Raw genomic sequence first — 13632 nt, 5'->3', positions numbered from 1 at the left:
ATATTTACTACTGCCTAATAACGCAACGGTAGAGCTACAGGATGGGTGGAAGAGGTACACAAACAGAACGGAGGAGAGGAGGGTCAGTAGACCTCAGCGTTGACCCAAACCTCAATAAAGTGCTGGCATACATGGCGCACTCATTTGACATTGCTCCAGCACTCCCAATGTCTGCACTGACATGATGCTCACCAAATCCCCTTCATGTGAAATCAACCAAGTGCACAACTACAGCAATTTGCTAGTGTTGTACATTCTGTTCCAGAGTGTCCGACGTGGCCAGAAATGGGCATCGATCCAATCTCTGGCCATAGCTCCAAAACCGTAGCCTGTATGGAGAGCTCACACAACCATTGCAAAACTGTGGGCTACATTGTAACAACATGGAAATGGATTCCATTTGCAAGCCAAATGGGCAAGTCTATGCTCTACTGTTCTACTGTTTCAGTTGTAGGTGGCTGAAAGGCTTCCTTGTAGCATACCAAACATTAACAGAATGGAAATGCAATCTGCTTGCAGTGGATACATAATTTGTTTGTTTATTGCGCCTGGTTGCTTTGTGGATAACTCATACTAGTCTAGCTTATACATTTTAACCCCGAGTTGTCCAGTCATTGAGCTAGGCTCCAGAAATAGGCTAACGTGATGGCTTCCGTCTCGCCTGAGCTCATAGTGAAGATGTGGACGCACCCTCGGTGGCTGGCCAGAGGCTTTGAAGACTGGCTGGGTCGGGGTCTCGTGAGGGTTTTACAGGGCGAGTTAGGGGGCGCTGGGGCTAATGTGATTACACGTTAGCGTGAGACTTAGCCGTGCGGCGCTGGGAGGGCAGGAATGGGGGGCTCTGGGCGGCCCGGCGTCCAATCAGGGAGCGGAGCCCTCCAGGCACCAGACCATCAGCATAAGCATCAAAAGTCATGAGGAGCCCAAAGCCCTTCCATTACGCTCCCCTTCACGTTCCACCCATGTCCCGTGCAGAGTGTGTGTCTGTGTGTGTGTGTGTGTGTGTGTGTCTGTGTGTGTGTGTGTTGCCAGTGAGATGCAACCTTTCTCAAGGCCTACTTTGGGCCACATATTAATTGATGAAGGAGGTCAGAGAGAGGAGAACACATTTGAGTGAGCACTGAGCAGAACTAGAGAGACACACACACACACACACACACACACACACACACACACACACCCACACCCACACCCACACCCACACCCACACCCACACCCACACCCACACCCTCCTCCATCCGTTTGTTCCTCCATGTCTTTAGCGCCGGCCCTCTCCTCGATGATGGAGGGACAGAAAGCTGATGAGCACAGATATGAAGGAGGAACGAACGAAACCTTATCTGATATCTGAGCTCAGAGGGGGAGGGGAGGAAAAGAAGAGGGAAAAAAAAAGACTCAATCATTCAGTTTTCACGTGGGGAGTGTGAGGTCAGCAATGGTATGGAGGAGGGGAGGGAGTGAGTGCGAGGGAAAGGGAGAGGGAGAGGGAAAGAGAAAGGGAGATGGGAGCTAAAAAGGCTGGGAACGTGAGAAAGACAAAGAATGCTCTTTCATTGTAAACAGGATTAGCTGCCGTTGAGATGATAAAGAAACAAAAGCACTAAAAATCAAGAAAACAAAATCTAAAAAAAATATTTTACAAGGAACTATTGAACAACCTAGGCAAGGTAAACCCAATAAATCCCACTTTAAAAGCCCCATATTGCGCGTGTGTATGAGCGTAAAAAACATGTATGCGCGGGCTCCGTTAGGGTTCATTTGGTTGACTTCCGCTCCGTGCGCCCTGAAGCCTCTGGTTCATTGCCTCCAAGATCTGGCAGCGAGCGAAACCAGCTTCTCCGGCAAAACATCCAATGACCCACCAAACTGACAAATACGGCAGAACTAACTTGAGCATCCTCTCCAGCCGACCAAACACGACACACACGCACACACACACATACACGCACTTAAGAATGATGTCGTAGCACCCAGCTTGGCTCGCACACCATGGCGACGAAAAGGTCAAATGGCATAGCGCAAGCAAAACAAGCCTGTATGTTCACACTCCCTTAGTTTCATCAGTATTCATGTAGAGCTCACGGAAAATGCAAATGGGAAACACACACACACACGCGCACTGTTGTCTAACAATACAACCGAGTAAATGATCTACAGACAACAAGAAAAAAAGAGGACTCTAACCACGGCAGTTGAGTTGCACTGAGGGAAATGCATTACCAATTAGCTGGCTATATAACTTTCCCTCTCCAAATGTGAGGGTAGAGACCTGGGGGGGGGGGGGGGAGAGGTCAGGATGGGACAGATCTGAAGAGAACCCTTTCTGCTGTTGCTCCAGCCTCTCAAACTTTGCCCTTGGCTCTGCCTAAAAGCCACTCCAGGAAGCAGTCACTGATCGCTCAAGGTCATTCAACAGAGGAGAGGGGGAGCGAGCGAGAACCAGGGGGGAGGGGGTGGAGAGAGAGAGAGAGAGAGAGAGGGAGGGAGGGAGGGAGGAAGAGGAGGGCTGTGAAATAGAGAGGGGGAGGGAGGAGTGGGGGTAGAGAGTGAGTGAGAACACAAACAAGCATTGGGGGAGAAAGAGGACAGGTTCTTGAACTTTCACTGCGGTGCCTGGCGATCCCGTCGGCATCCTGACACTTTCTCCGGGAGACACTAAATCACCTTCTCTCCGCCGCTGCGGCTTCGGCTCTCGCTCTTCCTTCCCGCCCGCCCGCCCGCTCGCTGCTCGGGATGGGATGCTTCGCCCCTCGCTGTCGCTCTGTCTCTCCGCTGATGGATCGACTGCGGAAGCCGGCTCACATTCCATTGACCTTCATCCGGCGCTAGGCCACGGGCGAGCTGCGACGGCCTGGGTAGAGCTAAGCTACGCTACGCTAGGAGCTAACGCTACCCTACCTGTGCAGCAGTGCTTGGCAGCACCTGAGTGTGCGCTCACCTTCACACAGCGTGCCGACGCTTACCCCAAAACAAACACCAGGCCCAGCGGTCAGAGAGAGGGCAAGGGGGGAAAGGACAAGTAAACACACACAAGCACACGCATACATATGTCTGTGTGTGTGTGTAATACAAACACACACACACACACGCTATTGCCATGAGTGCACACATACACAGAGCCTACAGTACGGTCACCTTCAAGTGCGCAGCTGAGGTACATACGTCAGTGCTTGCATTCAACTGTGTGTGTGTGTGTGTGTGTGTGTGTGTGTGTGTGTGTGTGTGTGTGTGTGTGTGTGTGTGTGTGTGTGTGGGGGCACATGAACAAGCGAGAAGGCAAGAGTGTGTGTGTGTGTGTGTGTGTTTTTTTTCATTGACTTTCTCCCCCTCCTCCTCCTCCTCATCTACAGTGCAGCGTGGAGCTGGGAATGGTATTCAAATCTCATGCAAACAGCCACACTCTCTGGGATTTGGCAGCTAGTGGCTCCACTCCGGCGCTATTTTTAGCCGCTCGCTCGCTCGCTCCCCAATGGGAGCCCACGGTCACAGGCACCAATGGAAACTTTCAATTAAGGGAAGAGGGGAAGAGGGGGGGCGACGTGGGACGCCGGCCATGCAGCCGGGCTCCTTAAAGGGACACAGGTGGACTCGAGAGCCCCAGGGTCAGGAGAGGGGTTTGGGGGGGGGGGAGGGGGCTAACGAAAGGCTTGGGGGGGTGGGGAGGAGGCTATCGGATGCTCGGAGAGCCCGGGCAAAGGACTGCAGAACTCCTGGGACCGGCCCTTTAGAGTTCTGGGGCTGAGCACGGCTGCCATGCTGGGGCCTCTGCTCTGCATCACTGTCAGCCCGAGTGTAAACAGGGGAGGCGAGAGGAAGGGGACGGACAAGGGCGAAACCGCGCAGGCCCCCGTAGAGCTTCCGCGTCGGCGCACTGGCCGGCCGGTACGGTCAACTCAGCGCTCGCGGGTTCTATGCGCACGGGTTAGAAAACAACACCGCAGAACCCAAAAAAAACACACACAGATGCCACCATCAACGGATTCCCAGGTTGGGGCAAAGTCAAAACCACAGGCCAAGTAAGGGGCTCTGCATTGTATGTATACACAATCGCACACTCAAACACACACACAAAAACACACAGTGAAGGACAGTCAGCATCCAGCAAACACTCAAATCAGCATCAGATGGCTTTCAGGTATGGGCTGAGAAGCCCTTATGGCAACACAGTCCAGAACTGCAAACACACACACACACACACACACACACACACACACACAAGCTTGTTTACACTCGCTGTCAGCACCTCAGCGCCAGCATAGCTCACCAAGGACACTGAGAGATCAAGCAAGCCTGCTGATGTCCCGCACAGATACAGACACAAACACACACAAATATACACAAACACACACACATACACACACACACACACACACACACACACAAAAACAAAGAGCGGCACTCAGATTTCCAGCAAGGAGAAAAGTAGAGAACAAGAGGAGGAGGGGACGACAGAGAAAGCATCCCGTTTCGGACTAAGGGGGAGGGGGTGACGGCAAAAGTATACAGAAAGATGAGCAAGAGAGGCACAGCTGTGTGTGTGTGTGTGTGTGTGTGTGTGTGTGTGTGTGTGGTAGAAAGTCGATCACACTTACCCTGTGCCCTTCATGTCAGAGGAGGAGGAATTGGAGGCTCGAGCTGAAGAAGTCCCTTTGAGTGGCGCAAGAGCGAGAGTAGGGAGGGACAGAGCGATAGCGAAAGACAGAGCGAGGGAAGAAAAGAAAGAGAGAGAGAAAGAGCAAAAGAGAGAGAGAGAGAAAGAGAAAGAGGGAGCCTCCGGCTCGTGCCTCCTCAAGCGACTCATCCCACCAGCCGCAAAAAGCACGAGAGCGGGGGGGAACTCGAGTCGACTTTCCACTTTCAAATAACGCAGCGAGTACAGAGACCGCGGGAGGACGAGCACCTATCTCCCTCCACTCCTCCTGCTCCTCTTCGCATGTCCTCCCCTCACCCTTGTGCTATCACATCTCCTCTGCTCTGGCCCCCTTCCTGGTTTAGGCACACACACACACACACACACACAGACACACACACAGCCCTCTCCTGTTCCTCTGACTGTGTGTGTGTGTGTGTGAGTGAGAGAGAGTGTGTGTGTGAGCGTGTGTGTGTGTGCGCCTGCACGTCTCCCCTTTGGCGGCACTGATAGATGAGACATCCGTCTGCCCCAGCGAGTCCAGCGTTTGCCTTTCATCTGACCCTGCTCTGCCTTGGACAACAGCGGGAGGGCTCCCAGTACAGAGAGACAAAGTGCGAGAGAAGGAGAAAAAGAGAGGGAGAGTCAGAGAGGGAGAGAGAGAGAGCGAGAGGAGAGTGAGATGGAAGGGGGGAAAAAAGAACAAGTGGAATGGCAGCTCCGGCAACAATCACTCGAGTCCCAGACAAAAATCTGCCTGCTCGCCTGCTTGCTTTCCCTTTAACACTCCTAAGTAATCAATCTAGCCTGCTACACGATACTCGCAGCGCTGCCTCCCCCCTCCACCCCCTTTGCATTCCCGCCTTGCTCTCCGCCTGCTCCAATCAGAGCGCACAGCCCTCTGCCGCCATTGGCTAAACCCACCTCCATCGTGGATGACACAGCCCCCACCCCTCCTGCCTTGTTTTCGACCCCACCCCCTTCAGCAGACAGCCAACTTCCTGTTTTAAGTTACCTTGAGCTGCAAGATAGGGGTCAGGGAGAGAGAGAGAGCAAGGGAGAGAAAGAGGAAGAAACAAAGAAAAAAAAGCAGAAGAGCTCAGCAGCTAGAGTTGGAGAAGGGGGGGTGGGGGTGGTGGGGGTAGAGAAGGAAGAGAAGTAAAAGAAAGAGGGAAGTGTCCTCTAGTGTTCCATTGCCACTGCATTGTCTCTCTGAAGCTACTGTAGCTCCTCTCTCTCCCTCTTTCTTTCCCTCCCTCCCTCTCTCCCTCTTTCTTTCTTTCCCTCCCTCTCTTAGACTGTCTGCTGGGGCGGGTTGTTGCTGAAGACACAAACAACTGGCTGCTCTCTAACAACTGTGCCCTGCTTATTTACAATGTCAAAGTAAATGTCTTTGGAGGCCCCGCCCTGCCCACAGCAGAGTGGCTGGCGGGGCGGTGATGCACGAGCATGGGCCGGCCCTGATTGGGCGTGGGGGCTGTCAGTGGGACTGCCGCATGTTGCAGTGGCATGATTTAAAGTGGAAAGACGCGAAAATCGGTGTGTGTGTGAGAGAGAGTGTGTGAGAGTGTGTGTGTGTGGAGGGGGGGCGGGGGGGGGGGGGTGAGCCAAGGGCCTTGTACGTACGTGTGTGCAGGCATGCGTGCGCGTGAGCCAGCTTTACTGTTATCCCTCCATCCTTCAGTGCCTTCCACTCTCACTCTCTCTCTCCACTTCTCTCTCTCTCCGTCAGCTTCTTTCACACAACCATTCATTATTCTCATCATTCACAAACACAAATGAAAATCTGACCAAGCAAAACATCTCGGGGTACGACTGCCAAAACCGGTGAATCACCACCCGAGCTTTCATCTCCCTGAGTGTGTGCAGACAGCCTCCTGTGATGTTCCCATAATTAGTCAGGGGTTCGTGCATTAGTCTTCCCAGAGCCCCTTGGCTGGTGCACATTCACACAGAGCAACAGATGACACTGCCGCCAAGGTGAACCAAGGTACACACAGCGGTGGATGCCATGAGGTAAGCAAAAAAAAAAAAAAAGCAATATTGAATGTCAATTTTCCCCCTTCACAGTAAACTCTAGTAACAGCCCATTGAGATATCATTACTCAGACTGATATGTTCGTTTAGCATTTCTTAATATGACTGATGGACGCATGGATTAGAATCCCCTCAATCCCACTGCAGAGCTCAGAGATCGAAGCAAATGCTTCCCATCATGGCACATGTAACCTGACCTGGCTGTCTCTCGGCTAGTATCGCCATCGGCCAACTTCCTACGCACACTGCTTCGCCCCAAGGCAAAAGCATTCCACCTGACTGATACTCATGAAGCCAGCGGAGAAGATATCTGGTGCCACAGGCGAGTGTGTGTGTGTGTGGGTGCAACAGAGTTGTTAGCATGGTCGTGTTACTTTGCCCCTGACCGCACACAACACATGCAGGTACTGTATAAGCTCACATAACCAGCCCAGGTTAATGAATGACAGACAGGCCCCCCCACAGGGTTACTGATGCAGCATGGGAGAGTATAGGAACAAACACTATTGTCACAACTAACAACAAAAAACAAACAAAAAAAAACCTTTCATTCCAATATACAAACACATTTTTTATATTTTTAAAAAGTACAAAAAATCAAAAGTACTTCCCACCTGTACATGTAGGGAATTTTCAACTTCAGGTATACAACAAACTACAGCAGCTGGGAATGAATTGGAGGGAATGGAATGGATGAGTAAACCAGGAGGGGGAAAAAAAGCTACAGTATGCGCTGCTGGCAATCTGTATCTAGATGAGGCAAAGTGGAGGGAGATTGAGAGAGACAAAGCCTCTCAGCTGAATGAGTTGCTTTTAGCAGAGCGGTGGTTTTCAGAGAGGGTTAGCAGAATAACCTGGGGCTTTTCGCTCATGTTACTGCAAGTCCCCAGTGTACAGAGAGAGAGAAAGAGAAAGAAAGAGAGAGAGAAAGAAAGAGAAAATGAGCAAGAGAGATAGAGGAGAAGAAGAGGAAGAGATGGTGAGAGTCAAGAGTGAAAGGGAGGGCAGGAAAGAGCAAGTGAACAAGTAAAACCGTGGGGCAAAATGATCCCTCATTCTATTTCTGTGTCCCAGGTAGGATGGTTTGGCTGGTTAATGATTATGACAAAAAGCGTACGTCAGCAGCTGGGATGTCAAGGCCTGCTTCTCTCAACTGCCTACACACTATAACTCAGTGACAAAAAGCAAAGTTAACGACAGTCAGACCTGGGACTTTGATGTGTGTAAAGTAGCCAAACTAAACACCCAAAGAATACATCTTTCTTTCATATATCTAGACTAGGTCAGCTGTTTCCAGTTGCCCACCTAAAAATATCCAATCTAAGAAGTTCATGTCCATCAAAATTCAGTATACCTCACAATCTCAATAGACTTCCAGAGCCTGAGCCAGAATATGTCACCTTCAATATTTCCCCTGCAAAATTAATCACATTGTTGCCAACACAGAAAAGGAAACATATTTGGGGGGAAAAAAACACTGCGGAACACAACCAGAGACAGTTGACAAAGTACCTTTAGCACAACATTAATCAGTAACGCGGTCAATGCAACTAGACATTTTAATGGTCACTACAACTAGTAGCCACAGCCAAACCTCTCATTCTTTTTCCATTTCCATGATGGAAGGAGTAAACCAAAGGTGTAAAGGCAAACCATTAGGATAAACGATTTTACAGTGGAGTGCTCGAGAATCCTTGGCTATGATTACGAAATACTAGGCCTACCATACCTGGACACAGGTAAACATAGTAAAGACATCAAGCATGAGTATAGCAATATCAATCTATATAATTTCAATCATTTCCGTAGTTAATATGCAATTAGCCCGCCGAAGTGACTTCAAAACAAGCGTACTTTCTATTTCAAAACGTGCCACAGACACAAAGGAAACCATTAAAATAATATGCAGTTTGAGCAGTCGGTGCAAATGCAGGTTCATGCTCTAATTTACTACAGTTCATGAAGAGTTAAAGCAATGCATCTCGTGCGCCACGGTCACATAATCAACGCACTTTGAACGTGTTAATCTGATCAACATTATTCTATATTTTTCTTGCTAGCTTATCATTTTGTCACTTGTGTGGTGATAAAATGTCATCGCTACGTAGTTGTCAAATTATCTGTAAAGGCACCATTGCCTTTGCTAGCTAACGTCAGCTGATCCACAAAGCAACTGCTGTCATTAACGTATCTAGTATTTAATTCACAGTGTAACTTTATTGAGCCAGATATACCAAAAGCAAACTCCCAAACATTTGCCTTACATGACCACCTTCACCTTACATGAGCCACCAACGTCACACTATTCGGGTAATCATGGTTTACGTTACATTACATGATTGTAACTTCAGTTGTTTCCGAAAACTCACTTCCAATGTGCAATCACTTAAAAATAATATAAACCTCCTGGCTGCAGGTCATTTGTAAAATCTAACGCTCTTAGCCCTCGCCTTACCTAAGTTGCACCTGTGTTTTGTTAAGTTACTTGGCTAAAGCTAGCTGGTCATTATCTTTTCGTCTTCAGACAATCAGAGAATGTAAGAATGTCCTGTTAATTTCGCTGACACTTTATCAGTGACATTACTACAGTTTGTTCGGGTGAGGTTAGATGTATTATGCTTGGTCAGGAATTAGCCAAGATTAGGTCATAACATTAATAGTTCGCCGGGTTGCTGGCTAGCCGGTTTACTAACAAAGAGACGGGTTAAGTAAAGCGGAATATCTAATAGTTAGCGTTAGCTTTGTAGTCCCCTGCCGTTTCGTTAACGTTAGATAGTCTTAGCTAAGTTATGTAGTCTTGCCGTGCAATTCGTTACACATACAAATACGTTATTTTCCGTCATCCTGCTATATCAATTAAAAGAGTGGGAAATTCGCATTGCAATGTCCAAATGATAGTGTTTCGTCTTATTTGACGAGCTACAAGATGATTGCTAACGTTAGACTCCCCGCTTTAGAATCAAAGGAATAGGCCGGTGATCGAGGGTGACAACACTGGCTGGCAATTCAGGCCGCATTATCTGTACTTCACATTAAAACAAGGACTTGGGCGATAATCACATGAAAGTTCCCTTAAAACCTTTGTAAATATGTGGAATGGCACCCTAACCAATAAAGACTAAGTTTGGATCTGTCCTTCAGACCAATCAAACCTCGGACTAGATTCCACCAATCAAGGTTTCTACGAGTTCATGTAGTTTTGAAACTGACGCCATTCGGGCTCCACCAATTCCTGACCTCAACCTGGAATACACTACTTAGAAGAGCCAACATGGCGGACCATGTATTACAGTATCTCGCCGCCTCTATTCCCTACCACTGGCCACCAATAAGCGCTTCAGAGAGCGGGGAGGGAAATGGCGCCTATGTTCATCCTCCAAAACAATCGTCTATTGGATAGAACGGATCATTGAAAGAGAACCCACCAATTACGCAAATTGTGGCGAAATATTACAAGTTGTACACACGAATATAAAGACGTGTACAAGAAAGCAGTTACTTACCCAGTTTTAGTTAAGTGTTCGCCGTGAAGTCCAGTTCAGTGTAATATTTAATTTATTTAGGCAGCAACGGGAAACAAGATGGCCGACGTCTTGACAACTTCTCCCCAAACCGGAAATATGCTTACGTTTACGTACGGACGTGTTTTTAAAGGATGGCGCTAAATTTTTGCGATGTCATTTCTACAAGATGCCCATATTTTAGTTATAGAAACATATACGTGTTTTAATATATTCTTGCTGACGTTATATAGCGATAGCCTAGCAGATTGCTGTGGCTGAATTGACTTATTCAAAAGTCACTCCCATCCCAAATTAAATGGTTCGTGCCATATCAATTGTCATCTCTTTCTTAGGTGATACAAACTCTTTGTAGCGTCTCTGGGTCTGTTTTATCTACCACTCTGGGTCTGGGACGACGAGAGAGACGAGGCAGTGTTTTTAAGGCTTGTTCGATTTAATGCACCACTGCGCTAATCTGGTTGAGGCTGAGCGTGATCCATGCTGTGTAAAAGGCCACCATGCATCACGTTCTGACAGACCAACGCAGCACTGTATGTAGTCGAATGTGCCTTTTTTCACTGGAAAACAAATGCCACATTGTCAAATCTTTTTTATTCTGTAATGTTTGCATTCACACATACCTCCACTAGGGTACGCTAAGAGGACAAAAAATGCTCAATGGCGGGCCTGAAGGCAAGGATTTTCTATGAGCTGAGGAAGGGGTCTGATAGCCTACTGCAAGGCTCAAACAGCATTTTCCATTCCACCTCATTGGGAACATTCAATATATTATCTCTTTCATCATGCATGCCAACAAAGAAAAGAAAATCTTTACCTGCTAGCACTTTTGTCATTGTATAATGCTGATGGATTTTTCAACAAGCGGCCACAGAATAACACCATTAATGGTCACTAGTCAGTAGGCTAATAATCAAGGGTCTTTGTCTCTACTGTGTAGCCACGAGAAAATAAAGTCATTAAGGCATCTGTCCATTCCAACATACTTTTACAAAATGTTCCCAGTAGGCTAAGTAATAGGCCTAGTTAGACTCTTTAATTTCCAAGGCATTCTGTAGGTTGTGTCATTCTTTGTTAAACCCTTTCTGAGTAGAATAAAGCCAGCTTCTTGACCAAGACCCATTTTCATAGGCTAGAGCTGCGCTGCACTCAAGCTCACAAAAAATAGGTTTTTGGCTATACATTTAAAGCTCCCCTTTTCCACGTAGGCTCAGAACAATTATCAGTTGCTTTATGTGCCAATTGTAAAATGCTTGGCTTTTTACCGCTCTAGGCTTAAGACATGTAATTTAAGTTATCATCATTATTACTGTTGTATCTTATTAGGTTTTAATTGAATACCTGCAATCACTGAAATCAGAAACTAGTTTCAGGACATCAAGCTCCTGTTTGAGCGCCTCCAAAATATACATTGCCAAAAGTATTGGGTCACTTGCCTTGACTTGCACATGTAGCTAGGCCTATTTAAGAGGGGCAGCCGTGGCCTACTGCTTAGTGCTTCGGGCTTGTAACCGGAGGGTTGCTGGTTCGATCCCCGACCAGTCCACGGCTGAAGTGCCCTTGAGCACGTAACCGCTCACTGCTCCCCGAGCGCCGCTGGTTGGGCAGGCAACTCACTGCTCTGTGTGTGATTCACTTCACTGTGTGTACGCTAATTCAGTTATTGAGTTAAATGCAGAGAAATGAATATCCCTCATGGGATCTAAAAAGTATATATTCTATTCTATTCTTAGTGACATCCCATTCTTAATCCATAGGGTTTAATATGACATTGCTTGACTTGAATAACATTGCATGACTTTAATAATAACATTAATATGACTTTGCAGCTATAACAGCTTCAGCTATTTTCCACAGGAGTGTGTTTTGGGATTTTTTGACAATTCTTCCAGAAGCGCATTTGTGAGGTCACACTAGGGCCAGGGTGCTGAACTGTAGGGGTGAGGCAGGTCCAGCTGTGTATCTGCTGTGCATTGGCTAGAATGAGATACCAGAGAGCTTATTGCAACCATCACCACCTGTGCTGAAACAGCCTTTAAAAGAAGATCAACCAGAGACCCACACTCACTACACTTTTTCCTTTTTTAGATAATATATTTATCACCACATTTATCAGATCACTTGGTCTCCCGTTAATGATTGTGGACCACACAAGCCTGGGTTCAGAACAGGACATTCAGTTGTACTTCAACACAAGCACTGACACCACATCCTGGCAACATTTAGAGGTTGGCATCATGACTGGATTTACCATTTCACCTTTGGTTTTCACCATGGCAATGGAGGTAATTATTATGGCAAATGGGATGTCGGACATGAAAGGCAGCAGCATGGCATCCAGTGACCTCCCATTCGAGCATATGGATGACCGTGACATAAGAATGCTGACAATAACAAGTCCATGCACTTCTAGCCAAGTTGAATGACTGTTTCAGAGATGGTTGAAAAGATCTTTGACTGTCTAAAATGGGAATTTTATGTCAATGACTAAGTGATTGCGCCTATTGCAGAAAAAAACAAGAGTTTAGGCAAGCGGGATGATCCCACATTAGGTGACCGAGGACAGGTCTGGGACCTCAGAGAATTTATTGGCAGGTGCAGGGTATAGTCATGGTACCAGTTGAGAAAAATGGGGTTTGTCAGTACCCCAAAAGTTTGGGGTTAAGTCTAGCACAGGAGAAGATTCAGATAGTAACCAATATACTATAACTATAGTATAGTTATTTATAACTAACTGTAGTATGATCAACTGCTAAATTTAATCATTGTTGTTTTGTTTGTATGTCGCTTTGGACAAAAGCGTCTGCTAAGCACCATCACCATAACCATAACCAACTTTGTTCACAGTCAAGAAGAGCCACAGACGTGGTATGGAACTTTGGGCCATGGATGCTTACAGCATTCAATTCATTTTAGGAGCCACTTTGTTCATCCAATTCCAAAGAACCACAGTCAATGGGTTGTTGAAGACGGAGATGTAAGTTATGTATAGGTCATGGCTCTTTGAAACATACTGTCTGGTTATAAAACCAGCCTGACCCAGGGTCATTACACCCAGAGACATAATCAGGTGTTAAAATCACTGGCGTGTTTGCTTGAGATCAAGAGACCTGACATTAACTATGCTGGCAATTGTCAGGGACAGTAGAATTTAATTTTTGCTGGTGGGACAGAAAACTAGCCATCAGACCAAAAAAAATACAGGAAGATAGGGCAAAGCACAGGACTCCTGGTGGATGTTGGAAGGCAAGATCCACAATGTATCGTTGTGACTGCTTTGAGACCAGACATGGTGTTATATGACAGTGTGAGCGAATCATCTACTTTATTGAAGCTTTCGAAATGTGATGGAGGAAGCTGAAAGGAAGACGTCAGTATGCAGAACTAGTGGCAGAAGTAACATGTGGCTGGCAAGCACACACAAGACCAGAGTAGATAGGTGGA

General features: G+C 47.2%; 1 protein-coding gene across 7 annotated transcripts in view; it reads right to left on the bottom strand.

Moving 5' to 3' along the window:
* nfyc (nuclear transcription factor Y, gamma) overlaps window positions 1-10275 on the bottom strand; it is a 31028-nt gene extending 20753 nt beyond the window's left edge. For 2 of the 7 annotated variants that reach the window (XM_062528774.1, XM_062528777.1), the window contains exon 1: window positions 10171-10275. The gene's annotated coding sequence lies outside the window, so the exon portion shown is untranslated. Of the gene's footprint in view, window positions 1-2664; window positions 2685-4592; window positions 5503-10170 lie in introns of those variants that run through there. The other 5 variants (XM_062528780.1, XM_062528773.1, XM_062528776.1 and 2 more) reach the window with 5 other exon arrangements.
* Window positions 10276-13632: the final 3357 nt, after the last annotated feature.

The sequence above is a fragment of the Sardina pilchardus genome, chromosome 24 (assembly GCF_963854185.1).
Source record: "Sardina pilchardus chromosome 24, fSarPil1.1, whole genome shotgun sequence".
NCBI lineage: Eukaryota > Metazoa > Chordata > Actinopteri > Clupeiformes > Clupeidae > Sardina > Sardina pilchardus.
This window is presented reverse-complemented; position numbering and strand designations above follow the sequence as displayed.